At 43.1% G+C, this 20,626-nt stretch overlaps 1 protein-coding gene and 3 non-coding genes across 13 annotated transcripts in view; 2 read left to right on the top strand and 2 right to left on the bottom strand.

Annotated features, from left to right (window-relative positions):
• Nucleotides 1-1,806: 1,806 nt before the first annotated feature.
• Nucleotides 1,807-1,878, bottom strand: TRNAH-GUG. The gene has a single exon. It is a non-coding gene; the product is annotated as a tRNA-His (tRNA).
• A 1,521-nt stretch (nt 1,879-3,399) lies between these two features.
• TRNAH-GUG lies at nt 3,400-3,471 on the bottom strand. The gene has a single exon. It is a non-coding gene; the product is annotated as a tRNA-His (tRNA).
• Nucleotides 3,472-3,595: 124 nt separating this feature from the next.
• Nucleotides 3,596-20,626, top strand: part of SLC28A2 (solute carrier family 28 member 2) — a 58,876-nt gene continuing 41,845 nt past the window's right edge. For 3 of the 10 annotated variants that reach the window (XM_032481301.1, XM_032481293.1, XM_014568297.2), the window contains exons 1-3: nt 3,735-4,165; nt 5,469-5,629; nt 5,753-5,887. The gene's annotated coding sequence lies outside the window, so the exon portion shown is untranslated. The other 7 variants (XM_032481296.1, XM_032481295.1, XM_032481299.1 and 4 more) reach the window with 7 other exon arrangements.
• Nucleotides 4,149-4,220, top strand: TRNAH-GUG. Its single transcript has one exon. It is a non-coding gene; the product is annotated as a tRNA-His (tRNA).

Raw genomic sequence — 20,626 nt, 5'->3', positions numbered from 1 at the left:
GTTTAGTTCAACATTTTATTTGTTGAGCTTTTAGACTATTTCCATTCTCCTCCCTTGTAAACAACTCTGTAACAAACATCTTGATCAGGTTAGCTTTTCTAAGTTTAGGATTAATTTCCTTTGGCAAGATTCCCAAAAGTGAAGTTATTGGGAGGAGTGTACTTTTTTTTCTGATTCTGGATACCCATTGTCCGGTTGCGCTCATGGAAGGTTTTAAAAGTCAACAATGACTTCCAAGTGGTAAGCCCAGTGATTTTGTCTCATTCCTTTTTATCTTTTGCAACACCTAAGTCTGCTGATTTCCTCTGTGCTTGAGAACTTCTCCCAAACTTTCCTTAAAATGACAATATTCTCCTTTCTCTCAAGCCACATCCTTCTCTCCCTCCGTTAACCTTCTAAATTTGTGCATGTCCCAACACCTAGTCCTCAGAGCTCACTTTTCTTACTGGGTACTGAGTGGGGTGTCCTCACTTCTGTTTGCTTGCCTTTGATTGCCCAGTCCTGTGCTAGCTCTCATCTCTTCTGGTTTTGTCTTCTTCTAAGTCTGGTCCTTGCCTTTTGTCTCCAGCCTTGTCTTGGTCCATCTTTGTCCACAACCTTGAGAGGACAAATATATCCCAGTACACTCACATATGCACTCTGTTCTTTGAGATTCTACATGTAGATGGAGCTTCATTTGGACCAAGTTTTCTATTTATCTGATATGAAAGTAGCATGGTTCTGTGTTGCAAGAATAAAACCTAAGATGTAACCATAAAGCAAACTGGGCCACGTCACTCATTTATGGACTCTGTAAGAAACCTCTGTTCGAAAATTTATGGAAAGGTTATACGCATACAAACATAGTATGATTCAATTCTACATTCAATGAACTTGAATTTTCTACCTCTAGTGGTTTGTGATTTATGTTGGATCCTGACAATAAAATAAGAAAGAGATGGAAGTGGAGGGTCTCCAAATGGACTATCAAGTCTAGTCCCAACTCCAAAATTAGGATGCTTCCCTGCCCTTCCAACATGAAATCAAAATAAGGCTGATTCCTAACAAAGCTCAGACTCCCATCTAAAAGTTTTTTTCTTGGCCCAGTAAGGAATTCCTTTCCCTTATCAATCCAAACAGTGCCCCACCCTCCCCAGCCTGGAGCCAGGACCAGGGGAGAAAAAGGAGAGGCTCAGGTGGGTGGAGATTCCTTCAGGGTATGTGTACACTTCCCTGTAGAGCGAGATTGCCTATCAATGCAAATCTAACACTTCAAGTTCAGTCTGACTTCTCGGGGAGAGCAGGAAGGGAAGAGGACATCTGTATTATGCAAGAAGCAAGGAGGAGTATGTTTGTATACATATATACACATTTGTTGATACAAGGACTGTCACAGAAAGATATATTGGAAACAGGCAATAATTGGTAGATAGGGTGAAGAATGGGAGGGAGACTTTCCACTGGATTTTTGCATGTATATTCTCTATTTTAAAATGAACAAACCATTTTTTTCTGACAATATATGAAAAGGGAAAAAAATCACAAGTCACAGGGGCGCTATTTTGCTGGTGTAGGAGAATGATTTAGACACTGATTTTCGGTTTATTTCAGAAGCAAAGGGGATACAACGGTTTGATCTGGAGTCGTATTGAGGAATTTAAATGAAAATCACTGAACGTGGCGATAGTAGGGGTGGCTCAGTTTTGAAAGCTGAAAGATGTGGCGGTTCATTCCAAGAAGATGAATTATGATTTATACAAAATGTTATGGGCTGGGAAAAAAGAAACTTGAAAAGACAAGCCCCTTGCCGTGCCATTGTTCCCACAATGCCGTGACTCGGATTCGAACCGAGGTTGCTGCGGCCACAACGCAGAGTACTAACCACTATACGATCACGGCGAGCTACCGGGGACCTGTAGGGATGGCCTTCTGATTGTCTTCTTCAACAGTTATAGGCCTCCCCATTCTGCACGTCACCAAAAGGTCCACCTATGGGGCGGGGTTCCCGCCTAAGGCCGAGTCTGAGAACGCGCAGGCGCATTGCTTTCCTGCCAATTGCTCCGATTCTCCAATTTTGGCCCATTAGCCGCGGGAGGTGATGATGCAGTGGGAAAGGGTGGTACCTTGGTGAGGTGGGAGTTTAGGGAGGACCCCTTGGGCATCCAGGGACGGGAATGGCCGGAGATCAGAGTGTTCACAAGATTTGTAACTCTCATCCTTTGGAGGACGCCCATCTCTCCTGCGCTGGAGAGACCCTTCCAGCGACCCCAGACCTGCAGGGGGCGCTCCTCAAGGCTTTGCCTCCCTGCTGATTTCCCCAGGAGTGACCCAGTGCCGCCTCTGCAGAGAGTGTGGATGCCTCCAGAACTGGACTCAATGAACATATCTATCTTATCCTGCCGTTCCCCTACCCTCCAACACCAACTTCCTTCCTCTTACTCTCCCAAGGACCCTGACTCCTCCCTCTGCAATGCTCCCGCCAGACCCGGTGCCCACCTCCGTTGTGCCCCTGGGCGCAGCTGGGACCAGGTCCGGTTTTTCTTCTTGTCCACACGTGCCCCCGTCCCCAGGGCACCTAGAACCAGGCTGAATTCACAGTAGGCAGTGGCTTTTTGCTAGACTTGAGAACGTGCCACTCGTCCTAACAAGTATCCAGAGAGACCACCCGTCTCTCCAGTGTCTTCTGTTCTAATTACTCGCCCCACCCCACCTACCCACTTGCAGAGCCGCCAGAGGGATCTTGGTAAACACGAACAGAATCCTCTCACTCCTCCACCTCTCACTGCCACCCCCTAGGCTGTAGAAAATTTGTCTACCTTTTCCAGATCAACTTGTGGCCCTTCCTCAGTGTCGTTTCCCATTCCCAAATTACTTGTTTTCATTCATTCAACAGGTCCCTAAGAAGCGCCTACTGTCAGGCCCCGGCCTTTGGGCGTCATGGGGATGGGGAAGAGAGAAGACTTACGAAGAGGAATGATGCCAGTTTCTTTTCGAGACCTCCTTTAAACCTTAGCACACGAGATTATCCCGGCTGCTTGACAAATTTCCTTTCTGCTTTTAAGTAGTGCTTCAAATGTCGCCTCCTCTGCGAAGACTTCGCCTCCTTTTATTGGGAGTCGGTTTCCAGTGCTGCCATAGAAATTTGTACGTATGTCAGTTGCAACACTTAGCCCTCTGAGTGTTCTGTGCTTTGTCCCCAAGAATGGTAATGCGCGTAGCCCAGTGTAACCGAAAGTCTATTTTTCCGAAGTCCAATTTAGTCAGAACTGGCGTAAACATAGTTTTCAACTGTTGTAAGAGAATTGAGATCCTTTTTAAGAATGTTATTAGAATCTGATACGGTAAAAAAAAAAAAAAAAAAAAAAAAAATGGAGGAGAGCGATAAAACCTAGGTCCCATGCCGTGCCATTGTTCCCACAATGCCGTGACTCGGATTCGAACCGAGGTTGCTGCGGCCACAACGCAGAGTACTAACCACTATACGATCACGGCGAGCTACTGCGGACCTACGCCTTTCTCTTCTTGTCTGAGCTCTTCTCTGTTTAAGGCCACGCCCCCTTGCCATGTCATTGCTCATTCCCGCCCATGTCTAACCTCGCAGGTCCCTGAGTGTACGCAAGCGCAGCTTGTACTTGCTGCTTCGGTATCAGTCCGCAGTCTTCCGCAGGCCGGATCCCACCGCCTCACTACCGCGGGCCAGGCTATGTTCCAGATTCCCCTAACCCTGCGTCTCAAAGGAAGTTGTGCGAGTGGGTCCGAACTCATTTTCCTTCTTGTAGGACTTAAGAGACAGCCCCATCCCCAGCCAGAGCCCCTTTAGATTGTGTGAGCTGCAGGGCACTGTGGATGTGAGGGGGGTCCCAGCGCCGCCATTCGGTGGACCTCGGGGCCTCACGGCCGCACAGGCTGCGTAAGAATCCCAGACCAAGGCCTGGCCTCCCAGGAGCCCTTTAGTTTGCAGAGCACTTTCGTGTCCTCTCTTTTACGGTCCGTGCGGACGACCACTGAGACTTCGGCCGGGAGTCCAGGGCGCCTCTCGTCTGCTTTGGTCTCGGCGAGAGGGCCCGAGGGGCTTGGTCGACCATGAGCAGCTTCGGAAGGCTAGAGCGGCGGCCATCCAGACGAGGAGGACACTCGGTGATGCGCCCCTCGTGACGCTCCAGTAGCCTGCCGTGATCGTATAGTGGTTAGTACTCTGCGTTGTGGCCGCAGCAACCTCGGTTCGAATCCGAGTCACGGCATTGTGGGAACAATGGCACGGCAGGGGCTCCTTTTTAGATCTGGTAGGCCGAGTTCCTCTCTGGTTGTGCCCCATCTTGTAGTTTGAAGTTAGGTCAGGGCCGAAATTATAACGCAGCCAAAAGTGAACTCCGCGACTAAGCTTTCCCTTTCTAATTCTTCATCGGTCAGTGAAGTCAGTCAACCATCGTCTACCTTGCTATATAATCTTTTGGAGGCGGGGGGTTATTCCTTGTGGTACTCTCTTTTCTCATTTGGCCCCTGTTAGTAGTGAAACCATACATTGGGTTCTCTAAAAAAAGTCTCATATCGGCTGCAACTTCAATACTTTGGAATGCAGGGATTGTAGGAACATTGTGCAAACATTTATTAAGGCTTAGAAGAATGCAGTGCAGACAATACACTGAGACAAGAAAAATCTGGCGGTTCTGGAGGCGCTGGTTCTCGTAGCCACTGTGAGGGTGCTGAAAAGGAGTTTGTGGCCTCCATCTCCACAGCCTCTTAGAGTTTTCTCCTTGAGGATTTTTTCCCCTAATCGACTTAAGGTTTAAAGCAAATTTTATTTGTTATTTTGTTTTATGAGCACTTAAAAAACCCAAACTCGACAAACCTAGGTCTGTCATTTGGCATTAGGCAAAATGGAAGTAAGTTTTGGATTTGGCTCTTCGGTGGCTGGCAGTGGCTGTATCACTGTCAAGGAGGGAATGAGATGAGACTAAGTGACCATTGAGCCTCTGGAGCTTCTCCCAGGGGGCCTGGGGAGGGCAAAGCAAGTCAGGAAGCATTTCTGGAGAGATGGACGTTGCAGTGGGGTTGTGGCCCTTTTACTGACAATCTATCAACAGAGACTTACAGAACAGCTTGTAAAAGCAGGACACTGTGGAGGGCGGCAATTTTCCAGGAGCTCCCCACTCCCAGCTCCCTAAACTTGCTGAGTTTATAGCCACACAACAGGACAGCTCAGACCAGCAGAGAGTATAATGAGGGAAGGTGAATCTCAGAACTTGCCCGATTTTGGTTAACTGTTTTAAGTGTTACATATATAGAAAATCAACATCACCAGCAAAAAAAGAACCAGCCCCCGCCCCCCCCAATATGACAACTTCTGTTCCTCTGACCACTTACCAAATGACCACACTGAAGATTTTTTAATCTGCAGGATGGAGTAAAGTATTGTGGTGGGAAGCAAGAAAAGGCTCTGACTTTTTCCCTGATGGCCTTGCCCACACCCCCATACTCCTCTCCTACAGGTGCTTCAGTGGACAATGAGCTGCTCCCAGAATCTGGAGAGAAATTCTGAGATAGTCACTTTCTAAGAGTATTATGAGTCAAAACACTCAATCAAGAAAACAACAACCATAAACGGGCACCATTGGAGATAACTCACTCTAGCCATTCACATCCATCCAAGGTAACTGAAGTGTACTCTGAGGGTAGGAATGTGCTAAAGAAGCCGAACAGAAGTTCCCAGTTGCAGGAAGAGTCAGAGAAAAGGAAGGTACTCCTAACTTCTGGCTGCTGACTTTCTTGGCAGGTATACAATTACACTGGAAAGGAAAGTTTGCTGTATTCAGAAGCCTGGTAACCTTGGGAGAAGGTAGTCTTGTGTCCCAGAACCAACTCTGAAAATTCTGGTACTAGGCCATGAAAGACTTTAAAGGGAGAAAGGGTAAGTTAATGGCAGTTAATTATTTGGGGAGAGGGTCAGAGGCTTTGTTATCTTATACAATGTGCAGACTTTCTTCTGATTGGTTGTTGGTGAGGTAACAGGGCGGTGTTCCAGGAATCTTGTGCTCTGCCTATAGTTACCATCCTCCACCTGGACGGGAGCCTTAGTTCCTGGGGAAGAATTCAAAGATACAATTTATGTATAGTCCTTGAGGAGGAACCAGGACCTTGCTTTTTGTACTTGCCTTTTTTTTTTTTTTTTTAATTGCTTCTTGACTGTTCCTTGTTTTGCATTCCCTCCCTTTCCGGATTTGCAACTGTTTTGAATCTGCCCTTTGGTACTCAGGGAAGGTCTTGAAGGCTGAATGAAGACTATTTCCTACAGACAAGAAGTGGGTCATTGAAAGGATTTAAACCCAGGAGGGCCCCACAAGGTCCTGCTCAGTTTCGAGAGCATTGCTCTTGTTGACTAAAATAAATGTGCAGCCTAAAAGTTAAGAGTTAGGTTTTATTTGGTGAGAGGACTTGAGCCGGGATGACAGCCTCTCAGATCACTCTGAGGGGACTGCTCCGAAGAGGTAGGGAAGGAGCTAGACTATACAGGAGCTTTACAACAAAGACCAGGTAGTTGGAACATTAAAAGATTACTTATTATCTAAAGAAAAGCAGGCATCTCCAGTTAAAGAATTTAGTGCTTTTCTATGTATGGGAGGAAGCAAACATTTGGGCTGATTGAATTCATTCCTTTGACAAGCATCTAACTATCTAGGGCCAGTATCTTGTCCTTTCTTATCCTTTCCCTCAGAGTGCACCATTGTGAGTGGCTGCAGAGGCTGGGCTGCAAGCTTGTCTTCACTGTGGGGGGTGCCTGGCAGCAGTGGCTGATGACTTGATGGTTTCAGCATTCTTTGTTTATTGATATGGTTTGCAGTATTTTTCGTTCACATTCTCAACAAGTTTCTGATTAGTTGGCGTTTGTTCTTGTTACTGTTGGCATTTTGATTAGACTCTTAAGAGTCTGGTTGGTGTGATTCATTTCTCTTGAGTCTCCTTATCTCTGGTTACACTGACAAAATGGGGTTTCTGGACTGGCAAAGCTGAGAGCTAAAGACCCTTGCCTAGGATGACCTCACCAAGACAGCTGCTCCGGGACACCCTCCCTGAGCTGTCGGCAGCACCCTCCTCGCCTTGACTTCTTGCTTTAAACCACATTTTGTGGTTTCTGATTCTGGGAATGTGGTCCTTTCTCCCACCCCTTTCCAGCTGGAGGTCAGAGCTCTTCTCTAGGTCTCAGCACCAGGAAGGAGGCAGGCAAACCTTGAAGGGGACAAATGCAATTTATGTTTCAGAGTATTTGCTTAAACAATCAACCCCATGGCTTCCTGGTCATACTTGCTGCATCTGGGAGCTGCTACTGCTGCAGCTGCAGGTCACCACAGGGGTGCAGTACAGACTGGACCAGCATCCTTTGGTATCACCTGGAAGCTAGTTTATTTTTGTTTTGTTTTGTATTTATTTTATTTTATCTTATTTTATTTTATCATTGTTACCTGGAAGCTAATTTAAATTCAGAGTCTTGGTCCCAGAACTACTGTATCAGAATCTTCATTTTAACAAAGTCCTCTTCAGATTATTCATCTACACCTTGAAGTTTGAGAAGTGCTGCTCTGATCTAGAGAACTACCTGGCTCTAATAGGGCCTTCATTGTTTTCCCTGTGAGTACTTCAGCTCATTAGAAGGGACCTTCTTGAGTCTACCGGGCCTCATCCATGGGGGTGACATTGAGATTTTAAGGATGAGAAGATGGAGTTTGTTGAGGCAGTAACCGAGGGCCCATGTTGGGGACCATCTAGGGAGGAGGCAGCAGCCCTAGACTTCCACTAGGAGGCACTGTAACCCAGGAAGTGGATGTGGAATGCTGAGGCTGGGTAAGACTCAGTCTAGAAGAAGACACCACTTTGGATGTAACACTGAGTCCATTCCTCACAGATTGTCTGGGTGTGCAGGACCCAAGTTCCAGTTATTCATGTATTCAGTAAACTGGCATCTCTCGGCTCTTAAAGTGCTGTACATGAAGGGGAGCTGCAAAGCTATATCTGATACTTCTACCCAAAGTAGTTTATTTTCCAGCTGGAAAGAAATGCTAGCCCACAGGCAACAGTCAAAAAACAACACAAGAAAGGCTGTAGAAGAAAAAGTCATTTCTTGGTACAGTAGAAGGAAACTCTCCAAACAAGAGCTGACATAAACTTCCAGAACTGTAAAATAATTGAAGTTTATTTTCAGCACTTCCAGCACCCTCATTCTGACCCCGTTCCACTTCTTTGTGTTGTCCTTATCTCATTCATTCTCATTCATTTGATCAACAATATTTATTGACTGGCCAACTATATGCCAGGCACTGTTCCAGGTTCTGGAGTTATAGTAATGAGAAAGACAGATGTGTTGTTCTCATAGACCTATATTCTAGTGTAAGAATCAGAAAGGAAATTGAGACAAAAAATAAATAAGAGAATTTGAGCCAATGGAAAATAATGTGGTATAGTGTCCTCCTGTTCCCTGCCTATTACCCACTCTTGTACCCCCTCAGCTTCTTTTTCTGTAAAAGGATAATGACTGGTAATAGTAAGTGTTGCCTTTTAACAGGGGTCTAAATTTTACACTAAGAAGATAAACTCTAACCCAGAGTGGCCCACATGTGGCATAAAGAGCCTTCAGATCTGAGGCAATCTTGTCTAGGCAGAGCAAGGAGGACTCCGTGGTGGCCTGCATGGGCCTGCAGTATAATCCAGTATAACCTAGTGGATTCTGAGGACCAGAATGACCCCACAGGTGGGTCAAGATCTTGCCAAAGACACAAGGAAAATAAAGCATCCACCCCAAGAAATGAGAAAAATTTTCGAAAGAATTAAAAGCACTTTAAGTGATACATTTTAGGAGAAAAAAAAAACCCTGGGACTTTGTTGGGAAATAATAAACTATAAAATAAGTATTTAAAATGTTTTCAATTACATATGAGGCACCATAATCTTTTCAGTGCTTAAGACCTTGGGAGGTTTAAATCATCCCTGTTGATGTCCTAAATCAGTCCCCCGGATCAGAGATGCAACTCTTAAGGAGAGAAAGGGGGAGAGACTCTGAATTAAGATTATATTTCTGTCACTAGGTCGAACTTAATTAGATAGAAAGTAAATCCAGTAAGAAGAGAAATACACTTACATTTTTTGCATTCTTGAGTTTGCCAACTGCACAGTGCACCTGATACACATGCCAAGCAACTAGCACAGAGGTGCTCAATATACATTAGTTGGTCTCTTGTTTCGGGTACTTCTCTCCACACCCAAGTAAAGAAACCATGGGGAGAGCCTGCAGGACTATTCTGTCATGAGGCCTAGAACTCGTTCCTGAGTCAAGAAGATTGCAGGAGCCACCGTCAGAAGCAAAGGTCTAAATCAGTGGTTTCCAAACATTATTCTAGAACTGGTAAGCAGGGATGAATTTTTCATCATGGAATGAAAGAAAATAAGGTTGATGTGGTAAATTTTCCAAAAGGCTAACTGTATTTAATTCAGAGAACTATCCTCCAGGCTAAGGTTGTGCCCTTCCTACTTTTGAGGTGTTAAAGTGACTTTTCTTTTATGAAAGTAGGTGATAATTTTTTTTAAGTGCCTTTACTTGGAAAAATTAAAAATTGGCAATCCAATTTTGACCTCCAAATTTATTTTTGAAGTTTTACTGATCAGTGAAATCTAAAAATACAATGCTCACCAGACAGCTGGGAGAGCAAAATACCAGGCTGAGAAGAAATGGTCCTCAGTTTGTAGGGGGTCTGCAGAGGAATGCTCAGAGGAATGACAGGGCAGAGAGGGGTCCCTGTTCTGTCAGGCTGTGGTCCAGGCCAACACCCATCCACCCACCCAACAAAGAGTAGTCCCTAGTATGATCTGTGCTAGGCCTTAAGGATACAAATTCAAGTAAGACATCCTTACTCTGAGGTCATGTCAGTGCAGGGTTAATCAGATGAGTAAAGAAATAATTACAACTATCCTAGAAATACATACAAAGTGTATTTCAGCTTAAATCATTGATTCTTGCAGGATATGACGTTTGAGCTGCATTCTTAAGACATGCCTAGTAGTTTCCCTGGGAGAGAAGAGGAAACGGTATTGTAGGCAGAGAGAAAGGCAGAAACAAGGCAAGGAAGCATAAGCATTCAGATGGCCACTTAGCCCTGCCACTCTGAGACCCTGTTATTCCCGCTAAGATCAGGGAGCCTGGAAAAATGTCTGGCATATAGTGTGTGCTCAATAAATACTTGGTGACAGCACAGAGACCTTGTGGATTAGCTGCTGTTATCACTATCTGTTCTCTGTGTATTTTGTTGGCGTTAACTGGCCTAACTTTCTGGCTATATTTTGTCAGCTCTTTTTTCCAGAACTTAGAATGATTCCCTATGCTTAATACTGCAGTCAGATATATTACTTTCAAGCACAGAAAGCTTAGTTGTCGGAGGGACTAAGCATCAACTCATGGGCGCAGCAGAGTCTACAATATTCTTCATTGCCTCCGTCTTAGAAGTTATATTTTCAGCAGTGAAGAGTGAATTTTTTCATGTCTCTGACAAGATCCGAACTCAGAGGATGTGAAACAATGGCAGGGAAACATACACAAGATTGCGGGAGTCCAGAGACTTGGGTTCTACTCCAGTTCTATCATTTTGGCACTGTATTAATTTCATAAGGCTGGTGTAACAAATTACTATAAGTGGGTGGCTTAAAACAACAGAATTTTGTTGAAATGATATATGTACCCCTGAGTTCATCATAATATTATTTACAATAGCCAAGATACGGAAACAACCTAAGTGCCCATCAACAGATGAATGGATAAAGAAGATATGGTGTGTGTGTGTGTGAGTGTGTGTGTCTATAATGGAATACTACTCAGCCATAAAAGGTGAACTCTTACATTTGCAGCAACATGGATGGACCTTGAGGGTATTATGCTAAGTGAAATAAGTCAGATAGTGAAGGACAGATATTGTATGATTTCACTCATATGTGGAATATAAAAAACAAACGAAGACAAAATAAATGAACAAAACAAACAGATACAGAGAACAGAGTAGTGTTTACCAGAGGGAAGGGTGAAATGGGTAAGAAGGATCAACTGTATGGTGATGGATAGAAACTAAATTCTTGGTGGTGGGTGTGCTGTAGGATATACAGAAGTAAAACTATAATATTGTTCATATGAAACATATTGTGTTATAAACCTCAATTAAAAACAAAACAAAACAAAACCACAGAATTTTGTTCTCTTCATAGTTCTAGAGGCTAGAAGTCTGAAATCAAGGTGTTAGCAGAATTACTCTCCCTCCAAAGGCTCTAGGGGAGAATCCTTCCTTGTTTCTTTCAGCTTCTCATGACTCCAGGCTTTCCTTGGTCTATGGCTTGCCTGATTCCATCTCTGCTTCTGTCTCACATTCCTCTGTCCCTTCTGTGTCTCAAATCTCCTTCCACCTTTCTCTTACAGGGAAATCTGTCATTGGAGATGGGGCCCAACCTAAATCCAGGATGACCTCATATGGAGATCCCTAGCTTAATTACATCTGCAAAGACACTTTTTCCAAGTAAGATCATGTTCAAGTTTCCAGATGTTAGTGTTAGGACTTGGATGTACCTTTTAAAAAAATTTCTATTTTTTATTGAAGTATAGTTGATTTATGATGTTGTGTTAGTGTCCATTGTTCAGCAAAGTGATTCAAAATTCTTTTTCAGATTCTTTTCCATTATAGATTATTACAAGATACTGAATATAGTTTTATGTACTATACAGTAAATCCTTGTTGTTTATTTTATATATAGTGGTGTGTATCTGTTAATCCCAAACTCCTAATTTATCCCTCCTCTCACCACTTTCCCCTTTGGTTACCATAAGTTTGTCTTCTATGTCTGTGAGTCTGTTTGTTTTGTAAGTAAGTTAATTTGCATCATTCTTTTAGATTCCACATGTAAGTGATATCCTGTGATATTTGTCTTGAATGTATCTTCTTGGAGGCCACTATTCAACCCACTGTAATCACGTCAAGTTGTATCCTTCTCTGAGCCTCAGTTTCCCCATCTGTAAAATGAAGGAGTTGGACTGGATGAATCACTAAATATTTTATAATTCTCTTAATCTTTACTTCATCTAATCAAAGTTCTATAAACAATATCACCCTAAACAAAGTAGTTATAGGAAATAGCTAATAACTGACCACTACGTAATTCCCCAGGGCATGGCTCCACAGCACAGACAAAAGGTGCTGCAACTGACTTTTGTGCTATGTCTGTAAACCTAGTTTTAGTCTGGTTTAGTCTCAGGAAACTGAAGCTGGTTCTAAGTTTAACAAGTTGCTTCAACAGCTCAGAACCAAATGCCCAAAAAGAAGTAGGGATTTCTGATTCTTAAAGAAAGGCTAGTCCAGAGAAGAAGGTCATCTGTATTTATTCTTCACCTCAATAATTTAACTAAAAAGTTGTCCAGAATAAAATGACTTTTTTCTCACCTCTGAGTTTTGCAAATCTCTGTCGTTTTATATATGGCTAGTGTCATCATTCTATCTTTAACTCACTTGGGTCTCAGAAGGCCACAGTACAAATTTCATGACTCTTAAAAAGAAAGTTGTTGGAATGCTTTATTAATATATAAACCATATTTGTAAGTTTTTTAGATATATATGAATGACTGCTTTGGCGGGGAAACCTCAGAAATTTTTAATGGGATCTATTAAAAAATTTTTTTAATTTAAATTTTAATTTTTTTAATTGAAGTGTAGTCAGTTTACAGTGTTACATCAATTTCTAGTGTACAGCATAATGTTTCAGTTATACATATACATACACATACTCATTTTCATATTCTTTTTCATTATAGGGTACTACAAGATATTGATTATAGTTCCTTGTGCTATACAGAAGAAATTTGTTGTATATTAATGGGATCTAAAGGCAAAGTTGTTGAGTCTATGCTGAGTGATTTAGGGGCCTGCTTTTCCAGATGCCAGCAAGGCAATGAAGGCCCAGCCACTAGACAACAGAGCATTTTAAAACAGAACAGAACAACTGGTGACCCACCCTAAAACATTTCCAAGGTGATTTTAATTTAATTTTAATTTAATTCACGAGCATTTTAGTGTGGTGAAAAGTTGAGATTGGACTTAAGTCTGATAACACTTCATAACAGTTTTATAGAAAACTCTTTTGTTTCCAATAGTTTCTCTAGCCCCTCCCTGCTCCCAAGCTATTGGTTGTGTATCAGTTTGGAAAGGGCAATAGTCTTTGTGTTTAATGGTCAGCCTCATTGCCACGGCAGTGATTTAGGTACAGTTGTCAGCCAACAGCATTCTCCTACCTCCTGTTTCTGGCCACTAACTTCCCTACTCCTCCCCATTCCCCTCAGCCTATTCTAACAGAGAGCCCTCCTGCTACCCTCTCCCTACCCTGACCTCACTTCACATGTGACAGAGTGTGTGTGTGTGTGTGTGTGTGTGTATATTATATATGTATAACTTTAATCACGTCCCATACCCTGGAGCCCTGCTCTTTAATTTCCAAGCTAATCAGTTAATCATTTAAAGTTTTATCTTAAATGCTTCATACTTGTTTATTAACGTTGCTAAGGTATATGCTGTGCCAGCATCAAGTGCTTTACTGTAGTTTTCTATCTGGGAGATAAGGGAAAAACTATCAAGTCAACAAACCTGGTTTGCTGAGTTTAGCTTCACATTCTTATAGACACCAACTCTGGTTCCTAGGCTTTCTCACCCAGGGTTCTTGAACCTTCTTTCCTCCAATTAAATATATCTCTTTATCCAATTCCCTTCAGAGATAGCCAGCTGACCTGCTAAATTGTTAAAGGGTGTTAAAATGTTGTCCTCCTACCCCAAAGTAACATGATCATTTTAATGGAGACATCTTAAGTTCACCTCGTTGATGCTGAGACCCTGCGAACCAAGACAGACTAAGAGAGAAGATTCTCAGTACCACCAGGGCATCATGGAGTACTCAGATCTTCAAAGCATTCTTGTCCCACAGAGTCTGCCTTATTTGTGATTTAATATCTGAGACGTGGCAAAAGAGAAATGGAGTGTGAGAAAAAGCGGTGTTGTGTCCATTTGTGTGGAATAAGAGATACGTAACAAGAAGATATTTGGCTTGGGTAAGAGTGGGCCTAGAAGGTATGTCTGCTCATTTGAACCTCTGACCATAAATCTTTGAAGCATTATAGAAGAAGCAGATGTCTTGTTCTGCTCAGGTTGTCATAACAAAATACCATGGACCAGTTGGCTTAAACAACGGAAATTTATTTCTGCTGGCCAGTTTGTTTTCTGGTGAGGATCCTTTCCTGACTTGCAGATGGCCACCTTCTTGTTTTGCCACATGATGGGGAGAGAAAGTCAGCATCTTGGGGTGTCTTCTTATAAGGACACTAATCCTATAGGATTAGGGCTCTGCCTTTATGACCTCATTAGGCATTAATTACTTCCTTACTATACTTACTATTAATTACTTCCTTACTATAAATATAGTCACATTAAGGATTAGGGGTTCAACATATGCATTTGGGGGAAAGGGACACAATTTGGCCTATTAGCAGCAGGGAAGGCTTAATCCAGACCCCTTGCTCCTTGCCCAGAAAAGTTGTCCTCCAATCGTAAAGCCAACCTACTGTTCTGGAAGTGGGGGCTGGAGGCTGGGATGAGACGTATAAATCTCTGCTAAGAGCTGAAGGGCACCCTGGGTACATGTAATGATACAGTATTTGTGTTGGTTTCACACATTCTGCTGCCTGGGGCCCACACAGTACTGGATCTCTCAGCACAGTGAAGTCCCTTTGCTCAGAAACTAATACCTGTGGCCCACAGGTCCACAGCCCAGGGCCAACAGGTGTTCAGTTTTAGAGTCCTAAGGACTCCCTGGCCTCCAAAATTCATTTAGTCAACAAATTTTAAGGAGCCAGGCACTGATCTAGGTACTGGGGAAATAATCCTGAACAAGACAAAGCCTGCCTCCCTCATTTGCTCACCAATTCTTCAAAGCCCTTCAGGGGCACAGAAGCTACATGAGTGCTTCCTGACTTTGGTTTCCAGGGAAGCAGCTGACCCCAGATCTTTTCCTGAGGACTGATTTTAATCAGGCCAGAGAAAGGAAGACAGAGGACGGAGAAAAGGGAAGCAGGGAGGCAGGGCTTTAGCTCCAAAGATTCTCTTTGCTGGCTTCCCATTTATCTGTGCTGTCCTTTCGTGGCCCCTCCTCTCTAGCCCCCATCTGATTCAGGTTGAATTCCATTTCCTTCTCCTACTCTCAGGTGATATGGATAGTGATTTTGTGGAAAGGCTTGACCTATGGACTGAATCACAGGTGGAGTTTGCAGACTTCAAAGCTGGGGCAGCCGGGCTGCCCTTCCCTACTGTGAGAGTTATCTTAATTCATTTCAGGGAAATGCCTACTTATCTTCATTGCAACACTGCTGGCTTTATCAGGAACTGGAGCAGATTCCTGGGAATACGTGAACTGAGGGGCTGAATCAGTGCTCCAACTGCAACACCCTAATCAGCACCGTCTGGGGCATTAGGGGAGTCAGGGGTCGATTTTGGAACCTACCGATTGGGAATTTGTGACTCTACTTGAGAAAATACCCAGCTGTCTGGATTCTTAACTAAGATTTCCCCTTAACAGCAGTTGGGCAAGTTGCTTAACCTCTCTAAGCCTCTATAAGGTTTTTATAAAACAGGGATTTGAAGAAGCAGTAACTACCTCATGGGGGATTCAGTGAGACAATGCATGAAAGGACCTTGGCTCAGAGTTTGGCACCAAGTAAGCTCTCCATAAAGGTTAACTGTTGTTATTAATAATAATTGAGTTTTTTGGTGATCGTGTTAAGACGTGGTTTCTGTGAGCCTTTTCTCAGCACTCCACCCCCCATAGGCCTCTGTCAAGTTCCACTGAGCCCCTTCAGTGCTCTGACGTGGAGCTTGACAAAACCTCAGGAGTGTCTGGGCTGGGCCCCTGGGCACCAAGCTCAAGTGGTCTCCCAGGCAGGCAGCATTCACTGCGGTGGCACGGAGTGTTTCTCCTTTATGAAAGTGTAGCTCCTCAAGGTGCTGTTCTTTGTCTAGCATTTCTTTCTCATATCCTGCAGTGTTCCTAAAATATGTTAATATCCACATCTAATGCTTGTTAAGGGCTGCTGTGTCCTGCAACACTTTTTTAAGGTAAGGGATATTTGGAAGATTAATTTTTTAAAAAAATCGCAGTTACCTTAAATGAGAAAATGTAGCATTGAATTTGGATATATAATTATTTAAAAATAATTGGTATGTTTTTGGGCTGAATATTTCAGTCACGTGACAAAAGGATTATTTGCTTATTTACGGTCAACAAATTTGCCTCTAATCCCCTAATAATTTATTATGTAATAAATAACTTATTGTCTGCAACATATATAATTCATTCTAAGCAATAGATCTGAACAGCTATTTTCCTTAGGAGATGTACCTTATCACTCCATGCATTTTGTTAAATAAACATAAAGAGATCTTCTTTTGGCAAAGAATTCAAACCTGAGACTTGTAACGTGGGAAAAGGAGCTCCCTCTAATTTCTCTTTATAAGACAGTCAGTGTTGCAGACATAATAATGTTCACTTCCCTTAAGGGAACAGTCGCTCTTGACAAGAAGAAATACGGTTTCAGCAAAGAACTTGTTGCTCCAAATTTGTTTGTCTTTTTAAAAAGCTTAGTATTCTGTTTCAATTCCTACATCAAATATATGGGAGGATATTTATAGTCGTGAGAAATCTGTGATGAGTGAGGTATCTTTGAGTCTTGTATCAGTGAAAAAACGAACTTTGTAATTTCAAAAGTACATGTTTCACTTGTTTAGAAACAAAGTCCAGTTTCTGAAGGATCTCTTTTTAATGGTCAAAATTGCACAGACTAAAGGAAAATAAGAGCTGCACTGTAGTCGTTCCCATGCCAGTTAAGGACTGCTTGTTTATGTGTCCCCACCTCCACACGTGGAAGTCCTAACCCCCAATGTGATGGTATTGGAAATGAAGCCTTTGAGAGGTCGTTAGGTTAGATGAGATCAAGAGAGTGGGGCCCTCATGGTGGGATTAATGTCTTTTTAACAAGAGAAACTAGAGCCCTCACTTGCTGTTGCTTCCATGTGAGGACACAGCAAGAAGACAGCTGTCTGCAAGCCAGGAAGAGAGCTCTTAGCAGAACCCAGCCATGCGGCACCCTGTCCTTAGACTTGCAGCTACCAGACCTGTGAGAAATAAATTTCATTGTTTAAGCTACTCAGGCTATGGTATTTTTTGTGGCAGCCCAAGTAGACTAATATACCAATAAACTTTGCAGATCGTGTTTCTCTTTTATGGACAGATATTTTCACGTGGACAACTATTTGACAACCTGGGTGCCCTTATTCCTGGCTCTGAGGCTCTCTTGGACCTGAGAACAGATTTGGTACACCACTCTGGATCTCTGTTCTCACAGCTTAATGATGGTTTAGGGCTTTCTGTCTGGCTCTTAGCCAAATCCAAGCTCAGCCCAGCCCTGGTCCCACCCTGCTGGATTACCCCCAGGCGAAGAGTCCGATGATTAGTCATGCTTCAGGAGCTGCTGAAGGTACAATGAAACAAAAGGAACATGGCATGGTAGAATGAACATTGAACCTAAACTTACGGGTAAAGACAGAAGGGAGAGCCATAGAAGGGAAAAGCAAAAAGACAGAGCATTTATTAATCATCCCTATGTGCCAGGCAACATGTCAAAGACTTTCATTTAATTATTTCACTTCATTAAATGAATTCATTAAATGAATTGTTTATTTCACTTAATTCCACAGCTCTATGAAGATGCCATTGTCATCACCCTTTTAAATATTAAGTAGCTTATCTAAAGGTTTTGCCCTAGGTGATAAATGTGAGATTTGGGAGGACAGACAAATATCTCTGTGGGGCTAGAGAGGAAACTGTTGTGTGAGTGTGTCTCTAGAGGATAAGAGAGGGGATAGGGAATGAAAAGTTAGATTTCACCCTGACTTCCAGGTTCTTCCCATGCATTCAGACCCTTTCCACTGCTGCAGGCCAGCTTGGCTCATTGTTGGCTCTGTAACCCAAGGATCAGAAATCACCACTCAAACTGCACTTTCTTATTTTGAAAGAGGGGAGATACACTGATACTTGCCATACGATTTCAGAGGGTTATTGCCAGGATCTAGTATGTCAATATACAGGAGTGAAATTCACACTGGGATAAAAAGCCGTACTGATTCAACACCTTGTCATAGTTCTTATCCCAGGGAGACTACACTGCAGCTAAGGGGATAGGACATAAACCAAGTGTGCATTATACAGATGACCAAAGTGTTAGCCACTTGGATGTCTCCAGAGCCCTCTGGACTACTGGGAATCCCCATCCTCAAATTGTCTTGAACCCCAATCTCCTGTAGAATGAGAATAATCACCATCATTCCCAGTATTTCTGAGGATACTTGAAGCCTCTCTCCTTGTGTCTCTGACTCTGTCTGCACACTTCTACTGAATTCTCTAACTTTGTTGGGTGGGCTGCCTTTTTTTCCCTCTTCAATATCACCTCCCCCCGCCCGCCCCCCCCCCCCCCCCCCCCCCCCCCCGCAACCTGGGGCAGCCTTGAACACCACCTGGTATGGTGAATTCTCCACGTATCACTGACATTAAGCTGTATGTGTAGCTGATTTTACTGAAGACTTGAGGGAAGGAGAGTGAAGTTGTAGCTCAGCAAAACAAATGTTAAATGCCCCCCTCCTTAACTGATTCTTAGCCATTGGCACCTCTGAAATGACCCACTGGCCTGCTCTTTACATAGAGCCCCGGCAACCACCATACTGCTCCATGTCTTTCTCTCTTCTCCTGCCCTCTTCTACCTGTTCCTCCTCCTAAGATGCTCCAGTAATCCCTGCTATATTCCTTATGTAGCACAAAATAGCCATCACCTATTGAATGCTTACTTTGTCCCAGGTACTATGCTGATTGCTTTACATTTCCTCAAATAACATGCATTCTCACTTCCCTTTGCTCCAGACAATCTGGGCACATATCCTAGGAGATTCTGTTTTTTTCAACAAATAATTTTTACACAAATTCTATGTGCTAGGTGCTAAGATCTCTGCTCTACTGGAGCTTCATAGCCAAAGAGCCAATCAAGATAATTTGTTTTTAAAAAAAAGCCCCACAATTTTCAATGAGGAATTCTACTGCTGCTTTTATACAGACTTTCCCCTCCTCTAGGCTACAATACAAAACAACACTGTGACAAATAGCAGTATTAGAGGAAAATACAAATGGTGCCACATGACTGACACATGAGTAGCTCAGGCAATAAAAGAAGACAGTGAGTTCACTGGGGCCTGAAATGAGTCCAAAGGCTTTCAGAACAAGGAACACTCATCTATGTTGGATCTTAAAGATGGGTAGTATGAAAACAAGAAGAGAGGAGGAAGGCATGGGAGGCTGGGGCAGGATGAGCAGTAGAGAGCCATGGTTAAGAGCAAGGACTCTGGACTCAAACTCAGCTCTGTCATTTGCTTACTGTGGGACTTTGGCGAGTTTTTTCATCTCTCTAAGCCTGAGTTTCCGCATCTGGAAAACTGGGATAGCAATAGTAATTTCCTCAAAGGTGTGTGGCTAGGATTAAATGAGAAAATTACTGAAATGTCTTTCAGGCGTGGAATAGTGCCTGAGATATGATAAGTGAACAATACCGCTTTAAAAAAACAAGCAAAGGATCTGTGTTAGGATCTTTATACTTTAGCTATTAAAATTTTGGGAACACCTTACCCTTCATACAATTTTTTTTTCTTTTACTTTTGTTCTCATTTAGTAGGCAGATTCCCAGTCTTGTGGGCAGATATGTTTATCATCACTTCCATTTTGCAGACGTGGATCTTGAGGTACAAGGAAGTTAAATACTTTGCCCAAAGTCATGAGGTCACTTTGCTCATGGAGCCTCTGATTCCAAATCTTTCCAATCCTACCTAAGAGTAAAAAATCCCCAAAAAAGACCAACCCTGAAATGCTTAACAACAAATAGTTTGGCCAAGTTACTTCCTTGCAACTTGTTTCCCAAACAAGGATAGACTTTCACCAATGGGGTATAGTTAGAGCATCTGAGGGGAGGGTCAGGTGTGAGAGACTAGCACCAACTTTCCTAGACTTTGTCCACCTCACAATTTAGCCATGGAAAATAATTAGCCAACTATAAATCAATAGGAAATACTAGAGGCCAGGCTTTTCTAATCAGAATGCAAGCCAAAAAGTCTCTCAAGAAGTTCAGCAAATAGAGAATAAAGATTCTGATCACAGTCTTGTAAGACTAATTGTGAGAGGTGGTTGTTGATGCTGACTGTCCAGACCCATGAGCATGCTCCCAGGGCTTCGCTGGGTTCTCTCCAAGCCTCGTCCATTTCCACTGCAAAGCCTTGACTGCTCACCCACCTGCTCCTGACACACACTCACTTTCTGCCTCAGTCACCAGCTCTGCTCTGCAAGGACTGAGGTGGCCCCCACAAGGCCGGATGGAGTTGAGCAAAGGAGGAATGAGAGGGCCTCCAAGTATTCCTCCTTGGTATTTTGAGTTCTTCAGTCATCCTCTTGGAAGCAGGATAATTTCCAAATCTTTTCTTTAGCTGACACAAGATAACATAATGCT

This window comes from Camelus ferus, chromosome 6 (assembly GCF_009834535.1).
Source record: "Camelus ferus isolate YT-003-E chromosome 6, BCGSAC_Cfer_1.0, whole genome shotgun sequence".
NCBI classification, from domain to species: domain Eukaryota; kingdom Metazoa; phylum Chordata; class Mammalia; order Artiodactyla; family Camelidae; genus Camelus; species Camelus ferus.
The sequence above is the reverse complement of the archived record's forward strand: the minus strand, read 5'-3'. Positions and strand labels throughout refer to the sequence as shown.